At 42.2% G+C, this 14,600-nt stretch overlaps 1 protein-coding gene across 2 annotated transcripts in view; it reads right to left on the bottom strand.

Moving 5' to 3' along the window:
• Nucleotides 1-2,846, bottom strand: part of ARHGAP24 (Rho GTPase activating protein 24) — a 182,817-nt gene extending 179,971 nt beyond the window's left edge. The window contains exon 1 of one of the 2 annotated variants that reach the window (XM_041489217.1): nucleotides 2,572-2,846. The gene's annotated coding sequence lies outside the window, so the exon portion shown is untranslated. Of the gene's footprint in view, nucleotides 1-2,483; nucleotides 2,498-2,571 lie in introns of those variants that run through there. The other variant, XM_041489218.1, reaches the window with a different exon arrangement.
• Nucleotides 2,847-14,600: the final 11,754 nt, after the last annotated feature.

Raw genomic sequence — 14,600 nt, forward strand, 5'->3', positions numbered from 1 at the left:
GCAGGCAACAACTATAAAAATCAATGCTAACTTGAAATCCTTTCTTTAGCACAATAATAGAAACTAACATACTAAATCCTATCACTCACACTTTTCTACAGTCTTACATGAAGGAAGACAATCTAAGCTGGAAATTTGGCCTCTACTGCCTTTTTAAGTTTCTCCCAAAACTGGCAGCAGAGTAGCAAATATCATTAAAAGCTCCATGTTTCCTTACCATCCAACATTATCAGGCACTCACCTTACCTGGAGTCTTGGACATAACAGAACGCCAAGTTCCAGACTTGGAACTGTACCAGATACACTCCTGCCATGTTTCTCTTGGTTTACAACACCAAAAGAAGACAACCTTTTGTTTTTCTTCCTGGCTGAAAGCTAACATGCACTCATCCTCAGAATAGTGTACAACACAAATGCCATCCCAATATGATGAAATATAACACTCTGTTCCAGGAGATTATTTTAAAATAAAAATTGTATCAAGCATTCCCTCTGTCCAATACAGAGAAAGCCACTTATTAGCTCCAGGAATGAAACATACTTCCAAAGGCCATCAGATCACAATAAACACAAAAAAAAGTCTACACAGAAGACAGCTGAAAGTTGGCAGATGCAAATCACTTCAAACTACCCACCATGAATTTCAACTCCTTTTTTCTTCTTCTGCCTGGTACGCTTCAAAAAAAACACCAAAATTTTGAATCAAGCAGCTAGATATGATTGTGTGCTACAGCTGCACATGGAGGTCACAGAGGGTTTTGATTCTGGCTGCTTCAGAAAATATGACCTTATCAGCACTTCACACTATTATCTGGTCCATTTCTTAAAGGGATCCTGATTTTTGCCTTTCTAAACTCCATCTTCAGAAAAATGAACCTAGCTACAGAACCACTAATAGAAGTGATCTTTATGAACCAGTCTGCAAACCCAGGAGAGGCATACGTCAAAGGAACAACCCACAGCCTCCCTCTCACCTGACCCCAGCAGCACATCGCCCTACAATGCAAAAGAAGTCATGCCTTCCACACAAAATCATGTTTTCAGTTGAATTTTCTACACGGCCTTATATTTTTTACTGAATTACCATGTTGTTTGCTGGGTTTTTTGGTTTTTTGTTTTTTTGTTTTTTTGTTTTTTTGTTTTTTTGTTTTTTTGTTTTTTTGTTTTTTTGTTTTTTTTTTTTGTTGTTGTTGTTGGTTTTTTTTTTGTTTGATTTGGTATTTTTGGGATGGGCACCCCATTTATTCCAAACTAAACCTAGTTAGTTTCATCAAAGACTGAAAGTCAAGGACAGGAGAAGAAAAATGCAGCTGAGAGACAGGACAACAATGAAAGAAGAGACAGTCTAATAACTTTAGACACCATGCACAAGGAAACCAGCTTTAAGCACATTTATTTTTAACATTAAGTCACTCTATCACGCACTAGAAGATGTCTTTTGCAATAACAAAACCTGCCATGACATGAAAATTTCATGTTTCCAGGGACTGGAAACAGGCACTTGACTCTCAATCCTTCCTTCTCTTTACCTCTGCCTGTAACTCTCCATGTCTTCTGTGACTATGAGATTCCACTTAAATGATTTTTAGCTAGGACAAGACATTTTGCTCCTCGTACTGCTCAGTTCCACTCCCTTAATTCTTACCTCAGAAGGAATCCTGAATGTACAAAAGTTACTGTCACCTCCTAGGTACAGAACTACTGTGCAACAGAAGAACTTAACAGCATCAAATACCTGCTGATCTAAGAGTTATTATCATCCTCTCTCAGCAACCATGCTACTGGACAAACAGAATTCAGCTTAACATTAGATAAATTAGATTAGTGACTTCAGTGTTATGAAGTCACTGTGCTACACAGGAAATTTGTTTTCTTATTTCTGCCTATACAGGACAAAGGTACCCATCTAAAAAAAAAACCCACTGTTTACTTCCAGTCATCTGTTGCAAAAGTTTTTCTAACATCAAACAATAATTATTTAATGCTCTCCACCCTGTTGGAAGGAGAAAACTCCCAAACTGACAACATCCATGCATATTGCTGTAAAGGAAGATAGAGACAAATACCACCTTCAATTTCCTTCTCATAGAAGGAAAAAGACAAGACAGCTACTCCCTTATGTTAAAAACAAACCTGCTCAGTGGCTCTAAAAATCCATAGAATACAGTAATCACGAAGGAGTTAGGCAAAGTCTTCATTTCAGAGTCTGTCCCAATGAGGACCTTATCCATCAAATCCTTCAACAAATACTTACGTAGAAGGAGAAAGGTTTTAACACAACCATTACAAACGCAAAACTGCAGAAAGCACAAAAGGGTTTGATTTATATTCAAGTCAACAAGTAGTCAGATAACCCACACACAGCCTGTACCCCTGAAACCAACAAAACCGGACCCTGCTAGGAAGCACTCAGCACTGGTAAGAAGAGCACGGAGAGATGCCTACACGCACGGAGAGCAGACAAGAGCAGCAGGCTCACACACCCTCAGCCGCTGCACGGCGGCCCGGCCGGCAGCAGTGCCCGCTCCGGCGCAGAGCCCGGCTCTGTCCCGCGCTCCCGGCGGTACTCACCCGGCGCCGCCCTCACGCAGGGCCGCCCCGCTCCCCCATACACGCGGCGGCGGCTCGGGGCACGCTCGGCACCGGCTGATTTCAGCCCGGCTGCGCTCACAAGTTTCTTCTCCTGCCCCCTCCCTCAGCCGCTCAGGCGACCTGTGCGCAGGCGGGGCTGCCAGCACCAGCACCAGCACCATCCCACGGGGGCTGCCGCGATGCCCCGGGAGCCGCGCCGGGGGCAGCCCGCGGCGGCGTGTGAGGGTGATGGATAATGTGCGATGTGCTGTGTGCGCCGGCCGAGGGGCCGGGGCGGCCCCGCAGGGCCAGCCCCCGCGTTTCGGGTTTCACGGGCAGCTGGCAGCCCCGGGGCGCGCCGCCGGCTGCGCTGCTGGAGGAACGCGCCCGCCTTCCCAGACGCTCTGGGAATGCCAGCGCCGGGACACCCGCCGGGAGCCATCCGGGCTCCCTGCTGTCCCCCTAACCCTGCCACGCTCCAAGGGGACGCACGGACAACCCGAGGTCTTGCGCAGAGTTTTGCCGCCCCCTCTCCTTTCTCCTTTGTGCCTGTGGTGCAGCAGTCGAGTGAACACAGTCCGAGCAGCCCCGAGTCATCCACTTCCAACAGCACCTCTGCAACTAAGCACGGCTTAGCTCTCTTAAGAAGGACTCGGGATTTTACCCATCCGTGGGCCTGCACAACGAGGGTCCAAATGCCCAGCTCTGACTCAAGCGCACAGCAGAAATCGGGGGATTAGGATGGAAACCGCAGCCCTGATGGGGTTTCGGGAGTTGCTGTCCGCTCCCTGGATAGCAGGAGTGATGCCTTCTCCCGGTGACTCAGGAATCATGGGGCTGCACTCTGCTTTTCTCCATACTGAGGGCAGTGAATGACATGGAACCTCCGTCCTCCCTTCCACCACACCACAGTATTCGTTTCGGTGGAAACAGCCACTCTCGGAACACCCTAGATGCTGTGTTTCCTGGTCTCTTCTTTCAGATCCCCATCACGAGACAAAAAGCAGTTTCTAATACAATACCACCATGAGATCATAAGAAAAAAGTTGCTAATAATGATAGTTGAAGATGGCACAGCATCGCATTTTGAAGCTCAAGGGTTCAGCTGACGGTACACACTAAGAGCAAAATCTTGCAATTTTCAGCTACACATACCAGGTACATGGTGTTCCTCTAATGGCTGGAGCTGGAAGATCTGTAGAAGCTAGAAAAAAGTTTAGCATGAGAATCTCAGTATCTGATGAGTGCAGCTTGGACAAATGTAGATGCACTCCCACCAACTTCCCTCCAATGACCCATTTCTCACAATTCTGTTTGCTGGTTCCAGCTCCACCCAATGTGAAAGCACTAAAAAATCCTCAGTATCACAAGAATAGGTACAACCTTTTGAAAGCAGTTTTCTGATTTATTCTTCACATTCATCAGGTTTTTCAATAGATGAGGTCTGAAGAATATTTACGTAGTGTAGCAGGTGACATGTCATAGCTTGCAGCAGTGATAAATGGGATACCACTGGACTGGAGAAGCTTCTACTTTTAACAGAAACAAAATAATTCAGGTACCTGGTTATCCATCCTAAATCAAACCTCTGAACTCTGCTTGTCACTAATGCTACAGGAAGAGCTGGGGCCTGCAGCAGTCAGTATCACTACATTTACGAAGGGGAATACCCAAGACGCTTTCCTCAGCTTCCCAGCTTCTTGCGAGATAACCAGCCAGAAAAGAGGACTAAGCAAGCCATTAAGCATGAGGGCTGGTCCTGCTCCTGGCTCTGGAAAAGAAATCCACAGAGACAAAGCAAGGAGGAGGCAGAGTAAGCTCATTGCTGTGATCTCCCTGCCAAATGGAGAGATTTGGCTAGCAGAGGTTCTCAGCATCTGGAACAGCATGCTGCACCCCACCAAAATTCAGCTGCTCCCAGGAGCCATAGCAGTTTGAAGAAACTACTGAGTCTTGCTGACTCTCTGCCAGTGTAATTTTTCAAGAATAAACAGGGTGTATCATACATGGCTGCTCAGGAAGGGAAAATAAATGTGCACAAACTTTAGATGGTGAGGAGGACAGAATTTAACACATGCACAGCAGGACACCTATGCTGGCCTTCAGTTTGCTTGGCTGCCAAATTCAGGCTCAGAGGGAGAACAGCCAGAATGACACACTAGAAAAAACATTTTTTAGTGGGCTGGAAAGGCTTCCACCATAAAGGACCATGGCTGCTCTGATGAGGGGCCTGTATGTATGGCAGCCTTACTTTATGCATCACTTTTATCAACATTATACAAACATTTAACCCAGGCACTTCTGTAAGTTTTATCTTTGCAGCTCTGCCTTTATCTGAACAACAGCCATATTAAGACACAAGACCTCTTGTTTAAATTATAGGAAATTACTGTTCTGTTACTGTGCTGTTCTCTTAAGAGAGAAGTAACCCCAGGGAAATTTCCAGCTACTGTAGAGAAAGGAGAGTGGTACAATGCACTTCCTAAGCACAGGGACACACAGGAAGCAAGCTGCAGGGCAAACTGGAACTGCTGGCTGCAGCACTGGGTAAACAGTGAGTAAACCCCCTGGTCCTGGGCCAGACCTGCTCCTGCAGGCAGCTCACAGCCTTGTGCCCTCAATGCAGGTGCTTTCAAAAGCTGAGCTGCAGAGCCACTCGCGTCCTTGAACAACTGCACATGTGAAGTCTGGCTATCAATACAAAATAACAAACAATAACAATGAGGAGACTCTTTGTAATCAACTCTCCTTCCTTACTTGCCTTATGGGTCCTCACTTGTTCCTGTTCTTTCTCTCTGTTTATGGTTTGCTAGCTGGTACCCTTCTAAAGTTGAGGTTTAGAGCATAAATCAGTTCATATTTGCAGTTTTATGGGCATTGAAATAATTCAGCCTGAGCTGTCTTTCTTACGTGTGCATCATCAATATCCAGTTGTTCATTAGCTATGTTAGGAAAAAAAACCAGTAGGAGCAGGCCTATAACTGGAAACAGCTTATCCAACTCTATACAGTGCACAATTTAAGGCAAAGAAAAGCCTGTTTGGGTGCCAGTAGGTACCAGCTCATGTCAGAACTGCTTTGATATAACTCCTTAGGTACCAAACCTAAAACTGAGACACTTCAGAGGCTTGACCTTTGCATGGCAGGGAGCTAAGATTTTGAATCTTTGCCTCTGGAAGAACAACACATTGGGTTTTTTTCCAGAACATTTAATGACAAAAACTAGAAACACTTTACCAATCAAACAGGAAGGAGAAAATCTGCATTTGTCACAGACAGTTTGGCCCTGCTCAGGCATGGAATACCCTTGGCCAAGTGCAAGCAGTTCCAAAGGTAATTCCTTTGCTCTGGGCAAGCATGTTCCTAAGACAAGTATCCATATAAACATACATATACACACTCTTTGGAACACAATTTCTCTGCAGACATCTGCAGTCTGGTGAGCAAAGCAGGCAAAAGTCTAAGAAAACCACCACTTTTTTTTTTCAATGTAACTAAACCCAGAAGGCATCTGCTGCCCCTGCAGATTCTGTTGTCTAATACCAACAGAGAAGACTGTACTAAATTCACTTTACTTTTCAGGAAATATCTTCTCATCCTATTCTCATTGGTTATGTTCTTCAATAGAACAAGCTGGACAATTGTTTCCTATTCTCATTTTCATGGAAATCAATTCACCTTATTAACTCAGACACAAACTCTGTCATATTTCCCCAGTGCCTGGATTATTTTGGAAGAGGCAATATTTTTTTAACACTAGTGTTTTAACTTTTGTTGGATATTTTTGAGTACTGGCTTACCACTATTTCCTTTGTTTATCCAATGGTACAGCTGACAATACAGAAAGAACTGGAATTTCAAACAGCAAGTGTCATCAAAATTTAAGGCCACAAGGTAGAAAACACAACTATAGCTCACTCTATAAATATACTCTTCTATCTTTAGTCCTCAGCAAGAAAAGGACAAGCCACACTGAGAATTAAGAGACAGCACCCAGAATAGTGGCTTAAATCTTTACTGTTTCCCTAGGGACAGATTCTGCAAGATGTTTCACAAATGAGTAAAGCTGCTTACACTGACAGTCATAAAGCACAGACATGCAAGTCCTCAGAGACCAAAACCTTACATGTTGAAAATGGTTTGAAAAGTGTTAAGTTCTTCCTTCCACATACAGAAAACTTCTACTCATCAAAGTCATCAGGAATGTTTCAATAATTTCTGGGTCTTCAAATCTATCAAAAACCTACCTGTCCAGCTGAGAATCATTTTATCTCAAATAACCCATGGGCATCCTGCCATTTACATTCCACTTTCCCAGCTGCAGCAAACTATTCCTTACCAGACTGTAGATTTTCTGCTTGCCCTGCCATATAACTTGCTCCATCCCTGTGCTTGGCAACTGAACCTCACATACAACAATAGTTGCACTCAATATCATAATTCCTAGCTACATGTTTTCTTTTCCAGTCTGAATAACTGGGACTAATGTAGAACTCTTAAGATGTGTGTGTCATACATCAAATCCCAAGAAATTGTGATAATACTCTTTTTTTTTTTTTTTTTTTTAAAAAAAAAGGCCTTTCATCACTTATCTCTCTCTCTTTCTGTGCAAGTGCTCAGAGTAACCTCATGTTTAGGTTGGAAGTCAGTATTCAGCAGAGAATTTCTCCTCCTCTTATAAGAGTCCAAACAATTTTATCTGGTCTGCTTCCTTCAAGTTCAGATTGTTGAGTCTAGAGTTGTACTAAAATTATTATGAAAAACAAAGCAAGGTTATTCTGGACACACAGAAGGAAGCTGATTCCTGACTGAGGAAAAGACAGTCACCCATGTAATATGTTTTTCAAATTATACTATTTCCTTAGAACTGAGAAAGCATTAGAAGGCACAGAATAGAGCTTTAGTAGATAAAATGATGATAAACCATGGCAAAAGGATACAGAAATGTAGCAACAAGACAACCAAGATCAGGAACATCAACACAAGGTTTAAACTAATGTTTTTGTTAAAGCACTCACTCACTACAAGACTTGACTCTTTCACAAGGCTGTTGCCAGGATCTCAGATTAGATTACACCACTTGGCTTTGATTTCCTAAACATCTTCCAGTTTTTCTCCAAGATTACTTTGGAATTAGCCCTTACAAGTATAAACACACTATTCTTTCCCAGCTATAAAACAAATTTCATTTTGACTCACAGGACAGGCAGATGGTAACTGACCTTGTGTCTTTGGTCAGAAGCACAGAACACAAGCAAATATATCCTTACCTGCTGCCATCCCTTGTAGGAAGAAATAAAAATAAATAAAAACCTTTCTAATGTAGTCATTCCATTAGTAAATCTTGATTTACTATTACAGGACACAGCTCAAAGCAGCAAATTCTGGATCATGTTTGCACAGGACAGTTTAGAACTGAAAGTTTTACTTCTGGTCCTTTCTATTCAGAGAGTAAAACCCACAAATATACAAATATAATGTGTGTTTTCTTCCAAATTTGACAATAGGCATTTTGCAGAGTAATTGGTGCCGTGCAAAAATAATGTTGAGGTTTTTTTAAAGTAAGTTTAAAAAACCCAAATAATGGGATCTTCCTCGAAGCTGGAATTCATATGGAAATAAAAGGGGTTTTGCCTGTACCTCTTGGGAACACTGACATTGCAAAACAAAATTTCTTTCCCTTAAAAATGAATAACTACACTTACATTCTATGATACAGAAAACTCCTCAGTTGTCTATTTAGCAGCTGGAGCAGCCAGGATGAAATAAGCAAACCCAAAAATACTGAGTCAGGGTTAATTTTTGGTGATGCACTTAAAATATATATACACAAGAATGCAAGTAGAACTTAAATTAGAGTTATGTTCCGCTATCTGATGTTTAAATGCATAGTCTCACCTTCTACTCAAAAATGCAGACTCTGAGCAACTTTGCTCTCATAAGCAACATAGCAGCAGCCGCAGCAGAAAACTAGTAGGAAAAAAACAGTAGAAAGTAAGCAGTAGGGGAAAAAAGAAACAAGCCCTCAGAGCTCAGAGGAATTTACCATTAGCCAAGCAATCTTCTCAAGTCACTGAGAAGTGCATGTTCCTCTTCATCAGTAAACAGGAGCTCCAGTTTATGTGGCCTCTCAATAGGCTGGATGGAAAAACAGAAACAGCCACTCCATAAAGCAGCAGTACATTTACAAGGGAAAAACAGCAGCCCACGGTGAACCTGGAATAACACACAGGGATGACTGCATCAAATGTGATGAATTTAACAGTTAAGGCAGCAGGTAAAGAATTCAGAAAACCCTAAACAATGAAATTATGTGCCACTGTGTCTGTGCTTTGCAATTCCCATGATTTCTAACAAGCTGTCTGCACGCCCAGTGCAGGGGACACTCATTCACCTGTCAAGGCTGATCTCTGAGGAGAAATATGAAAACACCACAGAGCATATCCTCCTCAGGCGACCATGTTCTCATTCCTATGCTTTCTTGTAACAAAAAGCCTGTGTAAAATGTACAGGTACAGTTATTGCAGAAGGCAGAATTTGTGTCCATTTAAAAACGCTCAAGCCCATATCTATCACAGCAATTACTTCTGCTGACAGCTGCAGGCAGACATCACCCTCTGAGTCAGTCACTGCTACATTAGATTGGTAAAGAATGAGCACAGAGGGGTAGGAAGTCAGTGTCTCAAACAATCTGCACTAGGAAATGTCTGTATTTTTTTAGTTGAGAAAACCAATACAACCGTTGCATTATATTTTACCCTGGTGGCATGTGAGAAGGGAGATCTAACAAAACCCATGTTTAATGCCAGCACAGATTCCCAGAGGTCAGTCCCAGCCTCTTGGACTTAAGCTCTGAAGTGACAAGCTCCACTGCATGAACTGCATCATTTAAGGTGCAAAGGGCAACAGAGGTAAGATGAACATAACCAGAAAAAAAAAAAACAAGAGAGCAAAAACTGAAGATAATTCTTACCCAATTTGTCAACAAAACACTCTCCTGCACAAGACAACAGACTTAGTCACCAGGGAGAAATTAGAAATTTTGCTCTAGAAGACTTGGATAAGGCAGTAAAAAACCTGACAAATAGTTTTTTGAGTCAGCTTTCATTAGTGAGCAAAAGCAGGAGTGATGAAAACAAATTACTCTGTTCCATATTACCAAAGGATTATTTTGAAGAGTGATTCAAAAGGGAGCACTAAAATATCTTGAATTCATCCAATAAAGTTGTTTGTCAAGACTGGTACTATCAGGACTTGCACAAGGCCTTAAAAATGGAGCATACCATTTCCCAAACCATGGAAATCTCACCTTTTCTCAGACATTCTTCCAGGTGCAAGTATCCTTTCTAGTCCAGGTGATGATCCTTTCTGCATCATCATGATACCAATTGTCACAGCCTCGGTGTCTTGAATATATGATACTTGCACAAAATCTGGACCTCCTATCACCAACACATTGTATATCAGGGGAACCTCAGTCCTTTGGTAAATCCACAGATTATTTTCTTGCAGGACATTGCCTGCAATATCTGTGTTCTGCAATAATTGAAGTCTGGTCCTGGAATATCTATCAGCACTTCCTTCAAGGACAGATATAAGTAGGCTGTGTCAGTGGCTGAATAACACCCAGAATCTTACTACTGCACCAAATGTTTCCAGGTAAGTTATCATTTCCTACCTCTCTGAATAGCTTACCCTGTCAGTGTGCCATTGACTAATATATCATGATGTGTTAACATTACTGATTGGCATCTGCAGTGCACAATATTTATTTCATCTTAATCCTTCCAGGAGACTCACCATTTCTGTTAGTGTTGTGATGCATTATTATTATCCTAGCACTGAAAATGCTTTTATTAAGGCTGCTGTTGCTTTCTTTCATTTTGCTTTTTAAAGTTTTATTTTATTGGTGATATCAGTAACTGGCTGGACTTCTTTCAACCATGTATTAAGGCATATTTGTGCAGTTAGTGTAGTTAGGCATCCAGGGGAAGAAACAGTTAAGAATTGTTCAATGCCTCACCAAAACATGGATCACTTGAACTTGGCTGTTTAGTGCTTTGGTTCCACTATGGTCCTGACTAGAAAAAACTGAAATAAAAGTTCCAATGTTTACAGCTCAGATGCCTTTTGCTAGTGGGCTGTTCGCTAAGTCTCACTAGCAGTTCTTGCTGCACTTCATCTTTAATGCGTGCTGCATTGCTTTGGAGTACTGTAAATCTGACCAGAGACTTACAGAGTGAAGCCAAAAGGTGAGCTCTGTCTCTTTGGAAAAGATAGGACACAATCCCATTCATATTTGTGGATTGCTGAGCCCAATTAGTTTTATCACATTTTCATGGTAAGCTTGGTTGCCCCTGAAGTCCTGGGAAGCTGAGCACTCAGAGCTGCAGCAGTGTTTGCCATTCCTCATCTTGCATTTCACAGGAACTACAGGTAGGGAAAGCCTGAGGATATCGCAATTAAAGCCTTCCAATTCCAACAGGTGACTCAAGTGACAGTACTAGCAACAGATTAAGCCTTAACAGACAGCACAGCAGTCCAAAGTCATTTCTCTCCACTTCTTTTGGATGCATCCTGAGGGTTGACTAGCAGATAGACTTCCATCTCAAACAGTGGCGTTTACTTCAAAATACTAGAGAGAGTTCTTAAGCCATTTGATTTTAATAGCAAAAGTAAGGCTTTTACCTTTAGAGTCAAAAAGCCCTATTTGCCACTCAGCACACTCTCTTTGGATCAAGCATAAATAGGAACCTCTTTCAGCTATCCTATACATAAAAGTCATTCTAGTGACTGTCCATTCTTCTCCCACACACAAGCCGTTTTCAAGGTCAGTCAATTGACTCCAGGTACTTCTGAGATGTATTTCATGCCTTCCAGGTGCTTAATAAAAACCTTTTAGGAGAAAAAAACCCCTCGGCTAGCTCTTGGGTTTCTCTTGCAATACCATTGTCATCTGTTCTTTTTCCCTTTAGAAAGAGATCCTCTTCCCCTCTTCATCAAGGCCTTTTACCCAAGAATGACCTTGCCAACAAGAACAGGATTTTTACATTTGAATGTTTTAAAGCATTTATATTCTGCTTGCCACAGAGGTCTATCTTAAGCCCCTGTTGCACTTTTCTCAACATGACACAAAATAGGTGCAGTGAGTGGAGGTGATGCCATGAGCAGAGGCTACATGAAATCAGAGAGTCAAACGAAGCAACATGACTGGATGCCTAATTGTGGCAATAAAGGCTGCTGCACTCATCTCCACATGCCTCATTTAGTTTTATGAGTATATTCCTGAACCTAATGTATGCCTGATGACCTGTGCACTCAAAGTTTGTCATTCCAGAGATTTTATCAAAGTGTCATGGCAAACGACCTCCTCCTCTAGGCAAGCAGCCACAGAAATGAAATGGGTCCCTTCTTGTAACAATGAGTTAATTAAGGCTATTTCTTCTAGAAGAAAAAATGCTTCCCTTCCTTAATTACTCAGAATAATGCTTTAAAGTCACAAAAAGTGGGGATTACTACTTCATACAGTATAATCCAGGACAGATGACAAACAGACCCCTAATTTTTTGGCCCCACTATTTCATCATGCAATTTAACCTGGTGAATTTTGTATTAAATACATATATAAAGGACCTGGCATACAAGTTGTGTTGGGTTTTTTCTTTTTAATTTAATCTCATGTTTGCAGTACATACTGCAAGCACTGAGGTTACTGTTTGCCCCTCGCAAGCAGGCTACAGCAGTCAACACTTGCTGCTCCCCAGCTTCTTCAGTGCTGTGGAAGAAGGCTCCTGTGGCAGACATCCAGATCCAGATCCAAAACTGAGATCACACCTCCAAAATTAAGAAACTCACAGCTGCTCCCAGAAGGCCTTGGTCATGCAGTTTTTCTCATTGTGAGGGAAGCTGACACCTTTCACTCTTTGAAGACAGCAGCATTTCTAAGCCCATACACAATTCCAGCATTTAGACTCTACAGCAAATGCTGAAAAACAAGGGAGTGATCTGGCAGAGGCTCCCAGTGATTCACACCTGCCTCACACTGTGCATCACTGTCTGTATCAGGTATGGGGGAACAAAAACTAATGGATAAGAATGCATACTAAATCCCAACAGCTAGCAAGTGAGACTAAACAACCAGATAAATAATACTAAGCAGAAATTACACTTCAGAAAGTACCTTCAGGTTTCCCTTCCTTATCTGTCTGACCACCTCTGCAACCTCATATGTCTTTTCTGATCCTCTGTCTTTGCTACTAGAGGTCTGTTTGTCTCCATTTAGGGAGAAGCAGTTTTGGAAGACTTTTAGGCAGCAGCAAACAGAAATTGTCCATGTACAAGGAGACTTGCAAGAAGCATTTTCCATGCAGATGATGGCTGATAGAGGAAATAGCATCATATGCCTCATCTACACCAAGCTTTTCACAGGAAATTCCAAGCACTGACAAGTTAAAAGCTTCTCCTCTTTTTAACTCTTTTTCCTGGTAACTCTTTCCCCCTGCCCCAGGCTAGGATGTTACAATACAGGTCCGTGAGGCTGTATTTTGTGAATCTCTGAGGTAAAACTTTTGCCACCAGCCACAAATAAATGACAGACTAGTCCATATAAGTGACAGAGGAGGAGCTGTGGGGTGCTAATACTTACTGAAGCCTATTTCACCCAAGTTCCCCTTGCCCACCCAAGCCCTCATCGCCCATCTAATTGTGATCAAACAATATAGACTGTGGAGTAGGAAGAAAATGTAATTGGTTACACAAGGAAAGAAACTTTCTGAGGAACCGGATCACACTGCATCTGCCATTAAGCCCACAGTGGGATTCAAATCCCTTTCAGAGAGGCTGCCAAAACCCTTGCCAGCTCTCAGCCAGAACCAAGCTGTCAAACACAGACCAGGGCTTTGTAGCAACCCGAGCCTTCCTGCTTGCCAGACCTTGGGGACCAGAAGCAACAGAAAATGCAATACTCTTGTGACTGGCTTCCCTGCCACTCCCAGCAAATTGCTACACTGTTAACGTGGTAACAGAGCTGAAAAATTCAGGGTATGAAAATGCATCCCAGACTGTAAAACCATTCCTACCTGATGCTTGCCTACAAGTCATACATAGTCAATCCTGTAACTGGAATATTTCAGCAAAACTGGATGCTAAAAAAAAAACCCCAAACAAAAAAATCACTGTTACTTCTCACTCTTCAAAAAAAATTGTAATTGTGGTTTTGGGAACTTAGGGATACTGCAGTGGTAATGTCTCCTTAATTTTTTTCTTCAACCTACCTGGCAAGTCTCAAAAATGAGACAGATGTCATGAGGGGTATAAACAGAGAGCAGGATCCAGCCCAAAAAAAGCAATGAGCTAGGGGCCTTGAGATTTGAGTTCTAGTCCAAGTTTCTGCCAGCCAAACAGATCTGGGAAACCCATGCTGCTATTCTATGTCTTTCTTCTTCCTCCCCCACTTCTAACACATCTGTTTCAACTTAAGCTCTCCAGGACAATGACTCTCTGTTGCTACAATGCCTATCATGTCGTGCTTCCATTAGGAAGCAACAAAAACCTTATATGCATAACATAACTATAGGATACCCAGGCTTAGTTCTCAAAGATTCTGGCATAAGATTTTATTTTATGTATTTTTTGCTGCAGGGAAACAGGATGAAGTCACCCACTCATTACACTGGAAGCAAAGTAAAGAGGAATTTGGACTGTGAATCGCATCTCGACAGATCAGGCAACGCATCTTCAAGTAACTGTATAGAGCATAAGTAAATAAAGCCTTGCCAACTTTTACCCAGACCATAAAAATCAGAGACAACTCATTTTTTCCCATATTTGGTGGTATGTAGATGGCCTGGAAAAGGGAAGTAAAAAGTAACGCAGTATTGGTCCCACTTTGTGGGGTAAACAGTCTCAAAAGAGCAAATGAGAAGCGGACTCAGTAACTAAACTCCTTCAAAGCCTATGAACCATCTAAATGCTGCAGGAGGGCAATAAAAACCCTACTAAAATACACCAGTGCTTCACTGACCTATCTGT

This window comes from Pyrgilauda ruficollis, unplaced genomic scaffold (genome assembly GCF_017590135.1).
Source record: "Pyrgilauda ruficollis isolate IOZ18807 unplaced genomic scaffold, ASM1759013v1 scaffold91, whole genome shotgun sequence".
Lineage (NCBI taxonomy): Eukaryota > Metazoa > Chordata > Aves > Passeriformes > Passeridae > Pyrgilauda > Pyrgilauda ruficollis.